The 21602-nt window shown below is 49.8% G+C and overlaps 1 pseudogene across 1 annotated transcript in view; it reads right to left on the bottom strand.

Annotated features, from left to right (window-relative positions):
• Positions 1-21602, bottom strand: part of LOC309556121 (cytochrome P450 2C38-like) — a 64444-nt pseudogene that overhangs the window by 20199 nt on the left and 22643 nt on the right. The window contains exons 4-5 of the transcript XR_014226189.1: positions 16792-16952; positions 7213-7387 (exon numbers count right to left, since the gene is read on the bottom strand). The product of XR_014226189.1 is annotated as a cytochrome P450 2C38-like (transcript). The remainder of the gene's footprint in view (positions 1-7212; positions 7388-16791; positions 16953-21602) is intronic.

Genomic DNA, 21602 nt, shown 5'->3' with positions numbered 1-21602 from the left:
GAGGTAGCTCTCTGTAACTGCTTGTGCTGCTGTAACTCTCAACACTGTACACTGCACTCTCTGCACGCTGTACATTTTAACTCTTCAGGGCCCAACCGCTGGCGCCCCCTTTACACTTCAGGGTCCTCTCACAAGGCACCCCCTCTACACTTCAGGGTCCTCTCACTAGGCACCCCCTCTACACTTCAGGGTCCTCTCACAAGGCACCCCCTCTACACTTCAGGGTCCTCTCACTAGGCACCCCCTCTACACTTCAGGGTCCTCTCACTAGGCACCCCCTCTACACTTCAGGGACCTCTCACTAGGCACCCCTCTACACTTCAGGGTCCTCTCACTAGGCACCCCTCTACACTTCAGGGTCCTCTCACTAGGCACCCCTCTACACTTCAGGGTCCTCTCACTAGGCACCGCCTCTTGCCTTTAGGGTCCTCTCACTAAGCATTCTCTCTGTACTTCAGTATCAACACTGGCCCCCCCTTTACCACTGGCTTGCTCCTGGATCCCTTGGACCTTAACCGGAGCGGTCCCCTCTCAGCTAGGCAGACCCCCAGGGGTAGTTTGCAGTACTCACGAACTGGGAATGCTTTCCTGAAACTGGAGCCCCTCAACCCCACTGGTCCTTGGCACACCGGATCCTCTCTGCAGCTCAGCTCAGCCCATGTCCCCTCAGGCAAGCCACCTGGGACACCCGATCCTTCTGACATGAGGAGAGACAGCCGTACTCTCCCTCCTGGGACTCTGCTTCCCACAAAAGACGCTACGTCATGCGCTCCCCTCAAACTTATACCCACTCCCAGAATCCTGTGTGTCAGAATCTGCCTTTCTGGGGTAGATACAGGCCTGAATGTGCCATTTATTGGGTTTCCTCTACAGCCCAATGAGAGTCCTCTCATGGAGCACAGTGGGGAGACTCCCCAATCTCAATAGCCACACCTGGGAGACATGACAGCCCAGCTGAAAATCATGGCCCTGCTGTTAGGCAGCCAAGGCCCACTATACTTTGCCTAGCACCTACCTTGTAGGGTGCTACAGTTATAACATGAGAAAATGTGGAAAATTTCAATTGGTATGAATTCTTTTTTTAAAGAACCCTGTAAAGAAGATGATTAATACAGACCTAGCTAGTAGTAGAGGAGTTCTTTACTCCATTGAAAAGCTATGGTCTGCTTGTTTGAAGAAATTGAAGTCAAATGCCTTGTCCCCTACTGCATGCTGTGGTTCTGGAAGTGCACCAGAAGCTGAAGATTGTTCGGCCAGTGGTTGTAATTCTTCAACCAAAGAGGAGGACTAACTGCCCACCAGACAGGTGGAGGAGGATGGGGTGGGTGGGATGTCAAAGAGAAGAGGGGAAGAAATGTGAAAATTGGGAGGAGGTGAAGGAAAGGGAAAAAGGAAAGTGGAGAAAAGTTGAAGAGTAGATGATGAGATGAAAGCGGAGGAAAAAGAAGGAAGTGGGAGATGAAAAGTCGGGGAGGTAGTGAAGAAGAAGGGAAAGAGAAGGGGAGGACGGCAGAGGGGCTGTGGGAAAGAGGGGAGGAAAGAAGGGGAGAAAGGAGGAATGAGGGGAGGTGAAGGGGGGAAACAGAAAATAGAAAGGAGATAATAAAAAAAAAAGGGAATAGAAGAAAAGAAGAAGGGACGAAAATAAAAGGGAGACAGGAGTAGGTGGGGGGGGGGGGTACAAGAGGGATGGACAGGGAGGAGTGGAGAGAGTGGAGGAAAAAAACAATTTGAGAGGGAAGGGAAAGAGATTTAGAGGAGAAGAGATGAGAGGGAAGGGAAGGGGAGGAAGGGAGAGAAGGGGGGAGGAAGGGAGAGAGGGGGGTGGCAAGAGGAATGGAGCAGAATGGAAAGGAGAGGAGCAAGATGGACTGGGCGTGGGAGGGAGAGCTGAAAACAGAGCAGGAGAGGGTAGAAGAAGGGAACAGCAATACGAGAGAAGAGGAAAAAAAAAGAAAGAAAGAAAGAAAGAAAGGGGACAGGAGAGGAGTTGAGAGGAGAGAAGGAAGGCAGAGGAAAGAAAGGAGAAAAGGAGAGGAGAAAGAAGGCAAAAAAGAGGAAAAGGCAGGTAAGAGGACAGAAGGAAGACAGAGGAGAGGAGCACAGAGGGGAAAGGAGAGGAGAAAGAAGGCAGACGAGAGGGGACGGAAGGCAGAGGGGAGGAGTGGGGAGAGGAGAGGAGAGGAGAAGAAAGGAAAAAGATAGGAGCAGATGGGTTGTAGGCAAGAGGGGAGGAAAGAATGGGAGAAAGAAGGAATGAGGGGAGGGGAAGTGGAGAACAGAAAATGTCAAGGAGATAATAACAAAAAGGGGAAAAGAAGAAGGGACGAAAAAAAAGGGAAAGGGGAGTTGTTGGGGGGGGGGGGGAGAGGAGCACAGAGGGAAGAGGAGAGGAGAAAGAAGGCAGAAGAGAGGGGAAGTTAGGGGAGAGGAGAAGGAAGGCAGAGGGGAGGAGTGGGGAGAGGAGAGGGAGAGGAGCAGAGGGGCTGTAGGCAAGAGGGGAGGAAAGAATGGGAGAAAGAAGGAATAAGGGGAGGGGAAGGGGAGAACAGAAAATGTAAAGGAGATAATAACAAAAAGGGAAAAGAAGAACGGACGAAAATAAAAAGGGGAAGAGGAGTTGGTGGGGGTGGGGGGGGGGAGTTAGGGGAGAGGAGAAGGAAGGCAGAGGGGAGGAGTGGGGAGAGGACAGGAGAAGGAAGAAAAAAGAAAGGGGAAGTCAGGGGAGAGGAGAAAGAAGGCAAAATAGAGGAGCAGGGAGGGGAGAGGTAAAACAGAATAAAGGAGAACAGATAAGAGGAATGAAGAATTAAAAAGGGAGAGAACAAAACTTTAAAATGGACCATGGTACATGTATGTAGAAAGAGCATTGCATTTTCCATATGTGTGACCAGCACATGCAGCAGGGATCCCAGAGCCTCAGGGCCCCCCCATTGGATACGGTTCCCAAGCTCACCTCTTGTACATGTGCATGGATGCAGACCTGAGGCCACACTGACTCATCCTCCTGGACCTAGTATCTGTTAACCTTTTAACACCCGGAGCACTCTTATGCATAGGCCTATGTCTTTCCTGTGGTCCAAGTTAGAGCTCCAGAAGTCCATGGGGACCTGAGTCATTAACACGTTACCTGAGCGGGTTCTTTCTCAACGCTAGAAAGGTGACTCCATTCTTCTAACAACTACCCACTCCAGGTTTGCACAGTAACGCCAATCTTTGATTCTTCTTCACACTTTAGTTAAAGCGGTTCTTCACCCCCCCCCCCCCCCCAAAAAAAAAAAAAACAATTAAAACTCATCAGCAAGAAATTATGAAGCCGCTGACTTTTAATAAAAGGGCACTGACCAGGTCAGGGATCCAGCGTTAATCTCACCAGGGCTGATTTTTCGTCACTCTTCAGGTCCCCGGCACCACTATGCTAACTGTGGGAAGCCAGCTGTGACTCCCTGCGACTTCAGAGCTGACTTCCAACTGTGCATGCGTTAGCAATCCTGCGTTGTGTGAATAGATCTACAGCCTGCTATGGATGGGGGGGGGGGGGGGAACTTCCGCTCAGATCGCCTAGGAAATTTGGGTGGAAGTGGACAGGGGTACTTGTTAAAACCAGGTACCATCCCCACAACCCAACAAAAATATCCAAGAGTTGAAGGGGGGGGGGGGGGGGGAGTTCAGCAGAAAAGCAAAACTTTCCCTTTTTTCGGTGACATGACTTTTAAGGTTACTCGTCCCGGGCTGAGATATTAGTGAGGTCAAAAAGTTTCTTTTACTTTAAACTTGACTCAATAAATGAACAGGAAAACAACAGTCCACGATCTGGATTCTTTGGAAGAATGAGTATACAACAATCCAGCATGATGGCAGTAAGTGAAACACATTAACACCCTTAAATGTCCATAGTCCTGGTAACTATCCTGGCAGCTGTCCCGATAATTTACAGGAGAGGTGCTGTGGCACCACTCACATATATTTATCCCATAACACCGCTCAACACAGGCCTGAAGCCTCCTTTGGTCTGGAACCTCCTCACCCAAGCTCCAGGGGGAGCTCTCTCGCTCAGGCAGACATCAACCCTTGCCATTTGCTGCCATCCTCCAGATGAAAGCAGAGCACAGAGCCTAACACCAGAACCCACCTAATGAGGGAGTGCCCACCAAATAAAAGGGAAACCCTAACTCTGAAAACTAGGGGTCTTCAAACTTTCTAAACAAAGAGCCAGTTTACTGTCCTAAGACTTTAGGGGGGGCCAGGCTGTGGCCAGCGGGAGCTGAAAATGTCCTGGTGTTAGTGGGAGTAAACAACACCCCATCTTTGGTATTAGAGGGAGGAAACTTGATATAGGAAAAGGAATTGGCAGCACTCCAGGTTGAGTCAAAATCCAGATTTATTGACTGGACATCCAAATATGACAATCGTGACAAGGTAGACGCGTTTCACACACTGACTGTGTGCTTAATAACACAGTCAGTGTGTGAAACGCGTCTACCTTGTCACGATTGTCATATTTGGATGTCCAGTCAATAAATCTGGATTTTGACTCAACCTGGAGTGCTTCCAATTCCTTTTCCTTTATCAAGTTTCCACGGAGGTGAGCCGGGGCATGCACCGGTGTGAGTCATCAGGCAATTACACCACCTTGAGCAGTGAGTTCTTGTCTCTTCAATTAGGGGGAGGAACACAGCCTCATTGTTGGTGTCAGTCGGCGGAATAGTATCCCATCATTAAAAAATTATATAAATTATGTAGCGCCAAAGGATAAATACATTAAATATACACAAAATGTCAATTGACAAAACATATATGTCTGTGAATGAATAAATACATATAAAGATGTATCACAATCAAGGTGCAAGTGCTCTTAAATTATGTGATAAGAAAATATTCCAGGTGATAAAAACTATTTCAGTGGATCAAACAATTGTTATAATAAAGGACTATTGTCACAATGAGTGTTCGTGCAAAAAAATGATCACGCATATGCATACACTAGTGTGAAATAGGAATAGGTGCAAAAAAGTCCATAAAAAAGTGGGTGATATCTTCTATGCTGTGTTGGTATCAAGAGACCAAGTGCTGGTGCTTGAATAACTAAAAGTGCCTTGGTGCATAAATGGTAGTGCTGGCCGCTCACCTCCTGGTTTGGCTCATAAATTATAATGAGCCAGACCCGCTTTTTGCACACACAGGTGCCAATAGATGTGGATAGGTAGCTTCCTCCTGTCCTCCCTCTGTATAAAGGTGCTTCAGGTAAAAAATGGGCAGATCCGCTGACACAATGAAGGGGATAGGGTTGTCGTCTCCTCACACTCCTCTCTCCACCGTCATGATATGATACATGTGTAAAATAAATACAGCGATCTAGTGCTCTCTGTAACGTCTACTTTATTGGGGTAAAATAAAACAGAAAAACACTCACATGAACTGGCACTCAGCCAGTGCAGGCAAAGACAGCGATATGGGTGCTACAGCGTGTGCAGGATCCTCCCCCGTACGCGTAACGTCGAAACCACGACTTCCTCAGCACCCCTTTGTTGCTCTATATAAAGATGGCCTAGGCTATAAAATATTGCCAAGACCCTGAAACGTAGCTGCAGCATGGTGGCCAAGACCATACAGCGGTTTAACAGGACAGGTTCCACTCAGAACAGGCCTTGCCATGGTCGACCAAAGAAGTTGAGTGCACGTGCTCAGCGTCATATCCAGAGGTTGTCTTTGGGAAATAGACATATAAGTTTTGCCAGCATTGCTGCAGAGGTTGAAGGGGTGGGGGAGGGGTCAGCCTGTCAATGCTCAGACCATACGCCGCACACTGCATCAAATTGGTCTGCATGGCTGTCGTCCCAGAAGGAAGCCTCTTCTAAAGATGATGTACAAGAAAGCCCACAAACAGTTTGCTGAAGACAAGCAGACTAAGGACATGGATTACTGGAACCATCTCCTGTGGTCTGATGAGACCAAGATAAACTTATTTGGTTCAGATGGTGTCAAGCGTGTGTGGCGGCAACCAGGTGAGGAGTACAAAGACAAGTGTGTCTTCCCTACAGTCATGCATGGTGGTGGGAGTGTCATGGTCTGGGGCTGCATGAGTGCTGCCAGCACTGGGGATCTACAGTTCATTGAGGGAACCATGAATGCCAACATGTACTGTGACATACTGAAGCAGAGCATGATCCCCTCCCTTCAGAGACTGGGCCGCAGGGCAGTATTCCAACATGATAACCCCAAACACACCTCCAAGACAACCACTGCCTTGCTAATGAGCTGAGGGTAAAGGTGATGGACTGGCCAAGCATGTCTCCAGACCTAAACCCTATTGAGCATCTGTGGGGCATCCTCAAACGGAAGGTGGAGGAGCGCAAGGTCTCTAACATCCACCAGCTCTGTGATGTCATCATGGAGGAGTGGAAGAGGACTCCAGTGGTAACCTGTGAAGCTCTGGTGAACTCCATGCCCAAGAGGATTAAGGCAGTGCTGAAAAATAATGGTGGCCACACAAAATATTGACACATTGGGCCCAATTTGGACATTTTCACTTAGGGGTGTACTCACTTTTGTTGCCAGCGGTTTAGACATTAATGGCTGTGTGTTGAGTTATTTTGAGGGGACAGTAAATTTACACTGTTATACAAGCTGTACACTCACTACTTTACATTGTAGCAAAGTGTCATTTCTTCAGTGTTGTCACAGGAAAAGATAGAATAAAATATTTACAAAAATGTGAGGGGTGTACTCACTTATGAGAGATACTGTAACATTGATATATCTTGGAGGGTGGGATACTCGAGTATATAGCGCCATACAGAACCAATCACAGCAATCCATGAGGTCTCATCCTCCCTGCTACAACCAATTACTGTACATTCACACAGCCATTCTCCAGAGCAGCTCTGTCTGTGATTGGCTGGTTTAGAGTCGGTTCACACTGGGGCGACATGACTCCTTACTACTTCGGAGCGACTTGCAGGGACTTCACATAATGGAAGTCAATGCAGGTAGCTCCAGGTCGCCCCGAAGTAGTACAGGACCCTTTTTCTAAGTCGGAGCGACTTGTGTTGCTCCTATTAGAACGGTCCTGTAGCAGTCAATGGACCGCGAGGGAGCGCGACTTGTCAGGCTGACAAGGCGCCTGACAAGTCGCGCTAGTTTGGACCGGCTCTTATGGTGATATGACCAATGTTTATGAAGCATTCATTGGGTGAGGTTTGGTGTACGTACCTCTTTTATTTTCAGCAGGAAATGATCGATAAAATCTCGCGGGGCCCCGGGCTTCAGGGTGCGTTTGTGCTCTTTGATGTAATCTAGCACAAAGTTTTGCAGGTAGGAATTCTCCTCAAAGACAATCTTTGGTAATAATGGCAGCTTGAGGAGGAACGGGAAGGTTTTTGCAGAGCTGAACGGCAGAAACACAAAGAAAAAACAAAAACATTTAATTTGGTTGTAAATCTCTGACATGAAAATATGAACAAAGCATATCCCTCTATAGTGTGCACTTGTCTCAATCCAGAGCGCTCAAGTGTCATTTCTATCTGCTGTCTCGTTCCTCTGCTATCAGCATGAATCACTTCTGACAAGTTTTCCTGACACCAAGAGAAAAAAGGTGACGGGGAGGGAGCTCCAGCACACAGCCTGCGATTGATGACCTCAGCTCTGTTCCTGTGTACTGTATGAAGAGAGTGGGTCCCTTCCCACCAATCAGCTTTCACTGAGATCTGCAGAGTGTAGCTTCAGCCCCACCCTTAACCCGCCTCTTCTGGAAACTCAGGCAAGCTGTGTAGATTCTGGACTTTGAATGCCTGTGGAGGAGACAGGGCTGTAGATAAACAGGTGAAACGTATGTTAGGAGGATCTGTTTAGCCTGTGCATCACCTGAGGCCAGTCACTTCACTGGGTATATGTAAGGGTTTGTAATCAGTTTAAGGCAACAGTTCTTTAGAAGGATGAAGAAATATAATGAGAACTTTGCTCAATATGCGGTTGTGATTCAGGCATTGTGGAAGAGGTTAGTTGAGAAAGATGAGGAAAGCTGCACTTCCCTGGGCACCCTCGGCATAGTGGGGAGGGATCAGTTCATTGCTGAATGGACTTTAATGGACAATTGCGCGGTCGTGCGACGCTGTACCTAAACTAAATTGACTTCCTTTTTTTCCCACAAACAGAGCTTTCTTTTGGTGGTATTTGATCACCTGTGCGATTTTTATTTTTTGTGCTATAAACAAAAAAAGAGCAACAATTTTGAAAAAATAACAATATTTTTCACATTTTTTTAATATGAAATTCCCCCCCCCCCCCCCCAAAAAAAATGTAAAAATCCAAAAATTTAACATTTTAGGCCAATTTGTTTTCTGCTACATATTTTTGGTAAAAAAAAAAAAAAAAAATCGCAATAAGCTGGTTTGCGCAAAAGTTATTGTGTTTACTAACTACGGGAAAGATTTATGTCACTTTTATTGTTTTTTTTTTTAAGCTAGAAATGGCGGCGATCTGCGATTTTTTTTTTTTTTGCGGGACTGCGACATTGCGGCGGACAGATCGGACCCCTGACTGACACTTTTGGGAGTACCAGTGACATTACTACAGTAATTAGTGCTATAATAATGCACTGTTACTCTAAAAATGACACTGGCAGGCAGGGCAGCCATCAGGGGGGGACAGCCCATACACATGTAGGGGGCCCAGGCGTTCTGAGGGGCCCAGCTGCCAAGGCCCCAACCAACGAGACAGAGTTGTTGCTGCTGTAGTAACTAGCAATTGCTAAAGCATGGCGGGTACAGAGTAAGCCGATGCAGCTAAAGGGATGACTCTTTGCTGGATTGCACTGTCTCTTTGCTGAAAATATGAGGCTGTCTCTTTGCTGGATTGGGATATCTATTTGCTGAATTTATGAGGCTGTCTCTTTACTGGATTGGGATGTGTCTTTGTTGAATATATGAGGCTGTCTCTTTGCTGGATTGGGATGTGTCTTTGTTGAATATATGAGGCTGTCTCTTTGCTGGATTGGGATGGTCAGTGGGCGGATTCGGTGGGACGGCAAGAGGGCTGCCCTGCGGAATGTTGGTGGTCAGGCCCAGAGGGGCCCAGGCCTACAGCTGTGTAAGGGGCCCCAAAATTTCTGATGGCTGCCCTGCTGGCAGGGAAGGGGTTAACTTTATTAGTGATCAGTGGGTTAAATGTATCCCTAGGGGCGTGTTTCTAACTGTGGGGGGGGGGGCGTGGCTTGTGATGTAACCACAGAGACATACGATCCTACATAGCAGGGATGTATAGTCTCTGCCTTTACAACAGGGAGAATGACAGGCGGCTGTGTTTACATCAGCCGCCTGCCTTTCTCCCTCTCCAGCGGGAGATCGCGGGTGGCCGGCGGACATCGGAGCCGCCGGTCACACGCACGGGATGCCCGTGAACGAGCGGGGGCGGGAGCGCGCCTCCGGTGGCGCGCGCTCGCCCCCTACAGGCTCCTGGGCGAACGACGTAGTACTACGTTGGTTTGCCCAGGAACGGCTGACCGCCGCAGTAAATATACTGACGGCAGTCGGCAAGTGGTTAAAAATGCATTTTTCTGGATATTTTTGTTGTTATTCTGTCTCTCACTGGTAAAATAAACTGGGCATTAAAATTATAGACTGATTATTTCTTTGTCATTGAGCAAACGTACAAAATCAGCAGGGAGTCAAATACTTTTTTCTCTCACTGCAACTGCAAGAGAGCAGCAAGCATGCACACTCTTAGGGTGTAAAAAAGCAAATGAAGGGTCCAAGGGGACGGAGATTGCCGGAAGTCTGAAGTTAAGCATTTCTGTTGCTATGGACGAGAGCTGCTGAAAATCCCTGCGAGGGCAAACCTCTGAAGAAGAATTGGTGAGACTTTGGAAGCGCTACCTTGAGCTCATCATCCCACAGCATCCACTATTTGCCCCTTAACCACTTTATGACCACCCGCCGCAGTTATACTGCGGCAGGCAACCGCTCCTACGCAAACTGCCGTAGGTATACGTCGGTCGCGCACCTGCAGCTAGGGGGCGAGCGCGCTCCGCCGCTGGCACGCTACCACGCCCGCTCCTTTGCGGAGACTCCGATGCACAAGGCTGGCGGCTCCAATTGCCGTCTGACACCCGCGATCGCTCCCCGCTGAAAGAGAAGAACGGTCGGCTGTTGTAAACACATCTGACCATTCTTCTCCCGGGAATGATCACAGAGCGCCTGTGATCCTTCGATATAGGATCACAGGTTTCTATGATCATTTCACAAGCCACGCCCCCCCCCCCCCCCCCTCAGTTAGAAACACTTCCCTAGGTACACATTTAATCCCTTAATCATCCACAGTGTTAACCTCTTCTCTGCCAGTGTCATTGTTACAGTGACAGTGCATATTTTTTAGCACTGATTACTGTAGTAATGTCACTGGTCCCCCCAAAAGTGTCAAAAACGTTAGTTAGGGGTCCGATCTGTCCACCGCAATGTCGCAGTCCCGCTAAAAATCGCAGATCACCGCCATTACTAGTAAAAAAAAAAAAAATTATAAAAATGACAAATCTTTCCCGTAGTTTGTAGATGGGATAACTTTTGCACAAACCAAGCAAAATACACTTATTGAGCAAGGCCCGAAGCGAAAAAAAAAAAAAAAAAAATAGCGCAGGGCAGACATGACCATGTGAAGAGGGGAGACAGGGCAGGTGTGAGTTAAATTAAATTGTTTTGAGTTGGGGGGTATTCAGGGATTGGTGTATCAGGTTTGGGAGGGGTTGAGGTACAGTTAGGAGGGGTGGCCCCTCAGATTGGAGGTCAGTGGAAGTTCAACGGACGAAGGAAGAAGAAGCTTGGTCACCCACCTTTTTCACTGCAGAGCATCTCACCTCAGCTTCCCTGGTCTGTGATGGCGGATTTGGACGTTTTGCTGGAGCAAATTAAGGCCGCTGCCGCGGTGAAGGGGACTGAGTGGCTCCGGTCCCAGGTCTCCACGTTGATGGGGGTTCAGGACTCTGCACAGGATTCGGAGGGGCTTGCGGTCCCGCGGGCTCGGCGGTCACGGCCGCCGGAGCGTTTTTCACCGGACCCTTCCCCTCAAGCTCAGCGTCATCCTAGGAGCCCCGACAGGGACCCTTCAGGGCCGCCGGCTAAGCGTACTCCTGCTGCGGCCGTGCGCGCCTCTGGGAGGAATCCTCTGCATGGACGGAGCTCTGGGGGTAGTGGGGGGAGGCGGCCTTCGGTCTCTCCCCGTCCCTCTCGCCGGGGTGCTACTGGACTGGCGGGCTCCCCTACTGGCGATGCTCCGGTCGGAGGGGTGCTTCGGCGTGGGAGCGGCTTCATGGCGGCCGGTGGCAGCAGCGATCGGCGGGACTCGGAGTCGGCCTCGGCTGGGCGCAGAGAGATGACGCGGCGGGGCAAGTCACGTGGCCGGGTCATCGGAAGTTCGGCTGGTTCACAGAGGTCTCCGTCGGGCGGAGCTGGAGTACGGGGGCGTGGACGCCTGTCGCTCGGCTCTGCAGATGGCGGGAGTGCGACACCTGGTGGACGGATGTCGGCGGTGCCCGGGGACGATCGTTCGGAAGGCGAGGTGTCCGGATCGGATGTGGAAGAGGATGTCGGTGGTCGGTCGGCGACGAGGGAGGCTGGATCGGCGGCTGGGGGCGCCCCCCCTGGGCAGACAGGTGAGGTCACAATTCCTTCTCTGGCTTTGTCTGATTTGCGGGGCTTGTTTGATGTGGGGGGTGGGAGTGCTGGAGGGGCTCGGGGGGTGGGGGTGTCCCGGCCAGTGGGGGCGGGGACCCCGGAAGGGGGTGATGATGGGGGTTTGAGGGGCTTCCTCCTGGGTCTACGGGACCTCTTAGGGCGTTTGCCCCCGGGGGACGGGGGCCGCTTGTCTCCGGCGGCGGCTTGGGTGCCTCCGGCGGGGGGCTCGGGCACGGAGCCGGGGGGGGCCCCGGGGCTGGCGGGGCCGTCTTCCACGGGGCTAGTTGCGGGGGGGGCTGGGGCCCCTCCCCAGGTTGTGGGTGCGCCGGCAGTGGTGGCGGTGACGGCCGGGGCGGCGGGGGACAAGACCGGGACGGCGAAGGAGGGGAAGGCGGACGCTGTTCGCCTGGACGATTCAGCGAAAGGTGAGGTATATGTTTGTTTTGAGGGCCCGTTGGGGGCACATTTGAAGCAGGAAGTCCGGGAGAAGATCTGGAAGGGTGAGTACGTGGAAATCTTCACGCTGTTGCCCCTCGAGAAGTTTCACCTGGACAGGGTTAAACCGGAGGAGCGCAAGAAGGAGGACGAGGAGGCGCGACGCTATCGGCTTATCCCTCGGACCTTCGCCAATTGGCTGCAGGCCTTTGCCATTCTGGCGGGCGTCATAGGGGAAAAGGCGCCGGAAAACTGCTCGGCCCTGTTCTGCTACATGGACGCTGTAGGGGAAGCCTATCGGGTTTACGGGGGGTCGGCCTGGCTGCGGTACGACGAACAGTTCCGGCAGCGGAAGGCGGTTAGGCCGTCCTTGCGGTGGGACCACAAGGACATCAGCCTGTGGATGCGGCTCATGTCGTCTGCGAAGGCTCCGAATCAGTTTTTTCCAGGGGGGGCCGGTGGTTCTGCGACCCCGGGACAGCCGGCCGCAAAGAGGAGGGGTTTCTGCTGGCAATTTAATGAGGGTTCCTGTAAGTTCGGTGGCACATGTCGCTTCAAACATGAATGCTCCGGTTGCGGAGGTTCCCATTCCTTGGCTCGGTGTTTTAAGTCCGGAAAAGGGCGGTCCGGAGAGCCTTCGCACAAAGGGGACGACGCCGGTGAGGGTGGAAAGGCTGCGGCCTTTTCTAGATAGGTACCCCGATAGGGCGGCTGCCCGACTTCTGGGGGAGGGTTTTGCGGTGGGTTTTCGTATCCCTTGCTCTTTGGCCTCGGTGCCGCCGGTGGCGAGGAATTTGCGTTCGGCATTGCGCCACCCTTTGGTGGTGTCGGATAAGTTGCACAAGGAAGTGGCTCTCGGTCGCATGGCGGGCCCGTTCTCGGAGGTGCCAGGCGTGACTTGGTGGTTTCGCCGTTGGGGGTGGTTCCCAAGAAAGAACCCAACAAGTTTCGCCTCATTCACCACCTCTCCTTCCCAAAGGGTGGGTCTGTGAATGACGCCATCGACCCGGATGCCTGTACGGTGTCTTACATTTCCTTTGACGCCGCGGTGGCCTGGGTGCGACATTATGGGCGGGGGGCCTTGATGGCCAAATCGGACATTGAGGCGGCGTTCAGGTTGCTCCCGGTTCACCCGGACAGTTTTCGATTGCTGGGCTGCCGGTGGCAAGGGGCGTATTATGTGGATCGCTGCCTTCCTATGGGCTGCTCCATATCGTGCGCGCTGTTTGAGACCTTCAGTTCCTTTGTGGAGTGGGTGGTTCGGGAGGTTTCCGGTGTGAATTCGGTGATCCACTATTTGGACGACTTTCTGTGTGTGGGCCCGCCCTCTTCCAACGGGTGCGCGATCCTGCTTGCCACGTTGCAGCATGTGGCCGGGAGCTTCGGCATTCCGTTGGCCCCAGACAAGACGGAAGGCCCGACCACGGTGCTCAGCTTCCTGGGCATTGGCGTGGATTCGGAGGCCATGGAGTGTCGCCTACCGGAGGATAAATTGGGGGCTTTGAGAGCTGAAATTGAAGGGGTGCTGGGTTTGCGCAAGATTCAGTTACGCAGCTTGCAGTCGTTGCTGGGTAAATTGAATTTTGCCTGCCGCATTATGCCCATGGGCCGGGTTTTCTGCCGACGGCTGTCGGCGGCGACTTCGGGGGTGAAGTTGCCCACTCACTTCGTCAGGCTCAACAGGGAACACAGGGATGACTTGCGTCTGTGGCACGGTTTTTTGGCCACGTACAATGGTAGATCCTTGTGGATGGCCGGGCCGATCAGCAACTTTGATTTGGAACTGTTTACCGATGCTGCTGGTTCGGCGGGGTACGGGGCTTTTCACCGGGGGGCGTGGAGCGCCGCCCCTTGGCCGGGGGCATGGCAGGTAGCGGGGCTGGTCAGCAACTTGGTGTTGCTAGAACTGTTCCCGGTGGTGGTGGCCCTGGAGATTTGGGGGGCGGAGTTCAGGAACCTGAAGGTTCGCCTCCATTGCGACAATCTCGGGGTGGTTCAGGTGATCAACCGCGCGTCGGCTTCGTCTCAGCCGGTGGTGCGCCTCCTCAGGTATTTGGTTTTGCGGTGTCTACGGTTGAATGTTTTCCTGTACGCTGTGCACATTCCGGGGGTTAAGAATGATATTGCTGACGCGCTGTCTCGTTTTCAGTGGGACAGGTTCCGGGAGTTGGCACCGGCAGCGGAGCAACGCGGAGTCACGTGTCCGGAGTGGCTATGGGGGATTGCCTTGGGGTCCTCGCTGGATGGATCAGGAAGTCGGTGAGCGAGTCCACGTGGTCGGCTTATTGCAAGGTATGGTTGGAGTGGCTGGAGGTGTTGCGGGTGGCATCGGTGGATCCTCTGGGTCCGGAGGTCAGGTGGATGTTACTTTCTTTTGTCTCTGATCATTTTGAGAGGGGCGCGTCGGCTTCCGCTGTGGCTCGCAAGTTGTCCGGCTTGGCCTTTCTGTTTAAATTTCTGGGTTGTCAGGATTACACGAAGGACTTCGTGGTGAGACAAGCGTTACGGGGCTATTCCAGGGCTTATCGGAGGAGGGACACTAGGCGCCCGATGTCCTTCGCTCTTTTGCAGGACGTCTGCCGGCAATTGGGGGAGCACTGCGCCTCGAGTTACGAGGTGGTGTTGTTTAAGGCGGCCTTTTCTCTCGCTTTTTTCGGGGCTTTCCGGCTTGGGGAATTGGTCAGCTCCTCCCGGACGGTGCCGGGGGGCCTATTGGGTCAGGATGTCTCTGTCGGTCGGGAGGGGGTTACTATCCTCCTTCGACGGTCCAAAACGGACCAGAGTGGCAAGGGGGTCCGTGTCCAGTTGTTCGCGGTGCCGTCTTCGCCGTTGTGCCCGGTAGGGGCGGTTCGGGATTACTGGGCAATCCGCCCTTCGCGGCCCGGTTCATTTTTGATGCATGCGGACGGGTCGTCGTTATCTCGTTTTCAATTTGTATCGGTGTTCAGAAGGTGTGTGGGCTCTTTGGGTTTGGATGCCAGTAGGTTTGCATCTCATTCCTTTCGGATCGGGGCGGCCACTGAGGCTGCACGCTGGGGATTGAACGACGATGCGGTCAAACGCATTGGGCGCTGGGAGTCTAGGAGGTTCTTGTTGTACGTTCGTCCACAGCTGTTGGTGTAGGGTATGTGCGGGGGGTGGTTTTGTCGCTGGGGGGGTGTGGGCCCGGCTGGTTATCTGATTATTGGTTGGTTTTCTTTTCCTTTTGTCCCCTTTTCTTGTAGGTTTGGAACCCTGCCTTGTTTGGATCGTGGGACACTCGTATGTTTTCTGGGGGGCCCGGAGAGCTGATGTGCGTCCTAATGGTAGACAACTTGGTTTTTCTCGGCACGAGGCTTGTGTCAGGTGGCTGGGGGTGCCGGGGCTTACTTGGGGCAGGGTCCTTCCCGAAGTGCATCGTTTCGCCCGGTTGGACAGGCAGCCAGATGTTTTGGTGCTGCATGCCGGGGGCAACGATATGGGGGCCAGGTCCGCGCGGGCCTTGATCAGGGACATCAAGTTGGATTTCCTTCGGCTGCGCACGGCTTTTCCGGCGCTGCTTGTAGTTTGGTCGGATATGGTGGCCCGCACGTCCTGGCGCATGGCCAGGTCGGTCGCGCGCCTTAATAAGGCTCGGATTAAGTTGAACAAGGAAGTGGGGCGCTTTGTGTGTCGGAATGGGGGGTTGGTGGTTCGCCACCTGGAGTTGGAAGTGGACACATGGCGGTATCTGCGGGATGATGGAGTCCACCTCAATGCGGTGGGTATAGATTTATGGGCCCTGGGATTACAGGATGGGATCCAGCGAGCCTTGAGGGTTTGGAGGGGCACGCAAGGGTAAGGTGTCACCCTTGGGTGCTGGTGGCGTTTTGTTGGTCTTTGCTGGCGGGGGAGGTGAACAGTTTAGGATAAGGGTATGGTTGGGACTCATCGTTGGTATGGGTCCCTATGGTGCATTCCATTTAATGTCAGTTTAAATGGAATTCAAAATGGTGGCACTGCGGGGAGTGGTTTGTCTCCGAGCCGGTGACGCGGCTGGAGGCCTATCAGGGCACAGGTCCCGCAGTGCAGGATTTGGAATTATTTGGAGGAGCCTCAAAGACCAACAGGCCTAATGACTGATTGTTTTATGTTTGTAAGGAATGTTTTTTCTCCTTATGTTAATTTTAAGGTAAAAGGGTTAATAAAATGGCTGCTGTGGCCAATTAACTCCAAGCACGGTGTGGTCTCAATTATTTAGGTAAAGGGAGGTTTATGGCATGGGGGTGGAGCCTTTGGCTTTAAGCAGCCTAAGAGTTCGGGGGTGACATCTATTCTACATTGGTCATGATTTTGTTACCAAAAAATTACCAATATGTAGCAGAAAACAAATTGGCCTAAAATGTTAAAAAATGTTGATATTTACATGTTTTTTTTGGGGGGGGGGAATGTTATATAGCAGAATGTGAAAAATATTTTTTTTTTTTTTCAGAATTGTCGCTCTATTTTTGTTTATAGCGCAAAAAATAAAAAATCGCAGAGGTGATCAAATACCACCAAAAGAAAGCTCTGTTTGTGGGGAAAAAAGGACACCAATTTTATTTGGGTACAGAATCGCACGACCGCGCAATTGTCCGTTACAGTAACGCAGTGCCGAATCGCAAAATATGGCCTGGGCAAATCTTCCGGTCCAGAAGTGGTTAATAGGAAGATTCTACCATTGATGATAACCTACCGCATGCAACGGGGACGTGAGATTCCTAATGTGTCGGGAGGTGTAAGACATCAGATGATGTAACTTCGGGTCTTTGTAGGCAAAATGTTCTCCAAACAACACCGAACTGATAATATTCCCAACAGCGCTGGCCAGGATGAGTAGCGGATTGAACGGATTTCCTATAATATGGAAAAAAATGGAAACGTTTACAACTAAAATAAGTAATATTTTTACAATTTTTTAAAAGACGGAGTTTCAGCTGCTGATAATTAGGGATGGGCTTAGGCGTGTTCGGATCCCGGTCCCAACCCACCTGAGCAATCCCACCAGGAAGCCCTCACTGCACACCGCCAATCATAGGCAGTGAGGCATTGCCCGGCCCAAAGCTGCACATACCCACGTCCTGACTAGGCCACTCATGATTGGCGGTGTGCAGTAACGGCTTCCTGGCGGGATTGCTCAGGTGGGTTGGGACCGGGATCTGAACACGCCTAAGCCTATCCCTACTTATAATTTGCCTTCCCTGGCTCCTCCCCCTCCCAGCCCCCTCATTAACATGCTAATGGCATTTTTCAATGTTTCAATTTTCTTTGCCCTTCCAACCCCCGCAGCTCAAATCCTCTCATTTCCCATATGCCCTCAGCACAAATGGACCCCCCCCCCCCAAAAAAAAAACAAAAAAGATTCCACCCTCCTAGTACAAATCCTCTACCCCTCAAACCTCCCTTCTGAGCACAAATCCTCTCACCCCACTCCAAATCCCCCCTCCCAGTACAAATTATCACCAATCCCCCATCATAGAACAAATACCCCCATTCATCCTTGCTAGCAGAAATATCCCCCCCCCCCCCCAAAAAAAAAAAAAAAATCCCCCCCTCCTAGTACAAATCCTCTACCCCTCAAACCTCCACTCTGAGCATGAATCTTCTCCCCCCCCCCCCACTGCAAATCCCGCTCCCAGCACAAAATATTCCCAATCCCTCATCCACACAAATACCCTCATTCATCCCTGCTAGCACAAATCCCCCCCCCCCCCAAAAAAAAATTCTCCCCTAGCACAAATCCCCTCCCCCTACCATAATGCCTTTTCTAGCACATATCCCCCCCTACCATAATGCCTTTTCTAGCACAAATCCCCCCAAAATTCCTCCACCTAGCACAAATCCCCCCCCCACCATAATGCCTTTTCTAGCACAAATCCCCCCAAAATTCCTCCACCTAGCACAAATCCCCCCCCTACCATAATGCCTTTTCTAGCACAAATCCCCCCAAAATTCCTCCACCTAGCACAAATCCCCCCCCCCCCACCATAATGCCTTTTCTAGCACAAATCCCCCCAAAATTCCTACACCTAGCACAAATCTTCTTCTCCCATCCCTCCTCATAACACGAATCCAATCAAATCACCACTCATAGCACAACCCCACCCCCCCCACCTCAAATTTCCCCATCCAGAACAATTAAATATCCCCTGCTGATCCCCTGCTGCCCCCCACATTTCCCCTCCTAGCACCAGGGCTTTTTTTCCTCAGAGAATAGGTGCAGGAACTCCCACTTTCGGAGTTACCCCTTGTCTCTGCCCCCTACCTACCTCCGAGCACCATTCCTAGGTTCCACCCCCTACCCACCTCCCAGTACTGCCCCTTTTAGAGAATACAGAATCAAGTATCATTTGTGGTACTAAGTAATTTGTATGGGATTAACAAGAAAAGCAGTAAAACAACAACAAAGGACCCCCCAGAAACAGTAGATCCCACCAGCAACAATGGACCAGCCACAACAAAATACCCACCAGACAACAATAGACCCTCAGCAGAAACAGCAGATCTCTCCACAGACAGCATCAATAGACCCTCCAGCAGCAACTACATGTGTAGTTATTTGGGTCACTATAGAGATATCGGCTGTTACTCCGCACTGGATTCCCGGCTAGGTGTGGATCCATCCCTTCTCTTGCGCTCCTCGTGACCACTGTGTGGATACGGCCACCAGGGAGGAGAGAAAACTGACAGTGAGGACATCAATATCCTAGTATGCAGTGAAGGGATCTATATCCCCCTACACACAAAAAGAGTCTGTATATCTACCAGACTCCGTTAACATCTATAGATACTATGGTGCAACACAAGTAGACTGTATGAATACGCGGTACCCCAATGCCATACAAACAACTATCTCCTTAGTGCTTTTTCCCCAAAAAGATACAGCTATAAGGACGTTTTTTCGTTCCATATTCCCTCTGTGGATACGCAAGTGGTGAGTGCACGGTTGTGTGTATGTACTTTCCCTGAAGAAGGAATTGTTAAAAATTCCGAAACATGTTGGAGGATACACTTACCTGCCTCATGAACTCCTAATTTGCTATCCCTATCAGGATATGTATATGGAATGTTATACCATTTCAATTTTATCTTTTGTATGTTACTTGTTGAATTTTAAATATAATCAATAAATGTTTAAATTTTACATACTCTCTATATTCTTTCTACTCTACTGACTACCTCCAGCCCATCCATTTAAATTCCCCAGGGACATTTATGGTTGTTTCTTCTTCATAATCATTATTCCTGGTACAGTTCCTTTTTAGTCGAAGTAGTTGACCTTTCGGGATGTTGCATATCCAATTTGCGTGGTGACAGCTATCCGTGGGGAGGTAGCTATTCTTATCGACTTCTTTAAAGTACTTTTTTGTGATCATTCTCTTTTCTTCTTCATCTTGTATAATTTCCAGGTCGAGGTAGTTTACTTGTTTATGTAAGGTTCTGGCACTCTCAGTGCCTCCTATCACATCATTTCCGGGTGCTTTCCATCTACCTAGATAGATGAAGCACATATAGGTATGTTTCCCTTTAAGAGTGCTGACATCATCACTGAGCGCCGGACTGAACAGCTATTTAAATCACTAGCTCTCACTCACATGTGTTCGTTCAACCTGTTGTGTGCCTAGATGTGCCTTGATGCTAACCTGTCTTGAAGCTCTCATGCTTGCAAGCATACCTCGCTGTCGGAACCACGCTGCGCTGATCCCTGTATCCCGCTACCGGATCATCCGCTCTTGTCGAACCTCTCCTCTGCTACATTGCTACTAGTGATAAGTACCCCACAGGGGAAACCTCAATAACCTTCATACTAAAGCTTACACTGTCTAGCTCTGCATACTAAGGACTGTTACTACATCTGCACTATCTAGATTGCTAGCTCTTGAGCCTACTATCATCTGCTCTTGCACTGGGTTGGTCTCTCCTGTATGTTCACCTGCTATTCTATCATCTGCTACCATACATGACTGCTAACCTATCTGCATCCCACCTGTTACTATCTCATTCTCAAGAACATTCCTCTCAAGTGTCTGTCACCTATCATCTCAACTCAACCTGTCTCTTCAGCCTATCACCTCTATACTACTATATACATAGATCACTCCAGGAACTTCTTATTGAGTGAGTGTGTGTATTTACTTGCTGAATTGAGATCATCCACACATGATGAGTCTTTGGGAGTTGGGATTGGTGTCTCAGCGTTTCTCTACATGACTACTGATGTGGAATATTTCTGCAGCTGTAAATCCACATCATACATAAAACGCAGGAGCGTTACAGTTTATTGCTGATCTCCCATGAAAGTTTTATGTTTTTATCATTCACATTTAATTTGGTTAAAAAAGTTTCTAATGTATCTAAAGTGCCATTCCATATTAAAAACACATCATCGATGAATCTTTTGTATAAAAGTAATTCAATTGGGGTGTCTTTAAACACAGTGTCTTCTTCCCATCTTGCCATAAAGATATTCGCGACACTCGGCGCAAATTTCGCGCCCATGGCAATCCCGATTTTTTGGTGATAATAAGTTCTACTGTACCAAAAATAGTTATTTTCTAAACAGAAGTCGAGGCATCTGATTATGAATTTTCTCTGTTTACAGGCTAGTGTCGAATATTTTCTCAGTGCCCATTTCACTGATTCACGTGCTTCCTGATGATTAATAATAGTGTGTAGCGCTGCTACATCCACAGTGGCCATAAGAACATTTTCATTAAAATTTGGTAATCCTTCTAAAATCTGTAAAATGTGTTTGGTGTCTTTCACAAAAGCCTTAGTCTGTGGCACTATCGGTTGTAAGAATGAGTCAATATATTGACCCAGTCTCGATGTAAGAGAGTCTATCCCATTCACAATCGGTCTTGGTGGTGGGTTGTCTTTGTTCTTGTGTATCTTCGGTAACATGTAGATAATCGGGGTCCTGCAGGCTTCAGGAAAGAGGTATTTGGCTTCTTTCTTATTTAGTATGTCTTTTTTCAGGCCTAGATGTAAAAGTTGTTCGAGTTCCTTTCAATATTTAAAGAGGGGGTTACTCGGTAATTTTTCATATGTTACCGTGTCTTCTAGCATTTCTTTCATTATATTTTCATGTTGCTCCTTGTTCAGTATAACGATTCCCCCTCCCTTGTCTGCCGGTCTTATTATAATATCCTTTCTCTTCTGTAATTTCTTTAATCCACTTTGTATAGCTCTAGATTCATCATATTTTCTTATTTTAAGATTTTTTATGTGTTCTAAAACCATATCTTTAAAAACTGTAATGTGTCTATTATCATTCAATTGAGGATTAAAAACAGATCGGTTTCTTAAAGTGCTGTGCTGTATGCCATCCCATTTTGAGGTAGAGGATATACTTGTAATCGGATTGCTCACCAAATATTTTCTAACGTTTAATTGCCGGATGTATTTCTGAATCCCTATTATGTTTCAAATTTATTGCAATTCTTTTTAGGGGCATATTTGAGTCCTTTGTCCAGGACTTTCAGTTCTTCCTGCGTTAGTGTTTTT

This window comes from Pelophylax lessonae (genome assembly GCF_965119305.1).
Source record: "Pelophylax lessonae genome assembly, chromosome: 5".
Classification (NCBI taxonomy): domain Eukaryota; kingdom Metazoa; phylum Chordata; class Amphibia; order Anura; family Ranidae; genus Pelophylax; species Pelophylax lessonae.
Note: the sequence above shows the minus strand (reverse complement) of the source record. Positions and strands in the feature narration are given on the sequence as shown.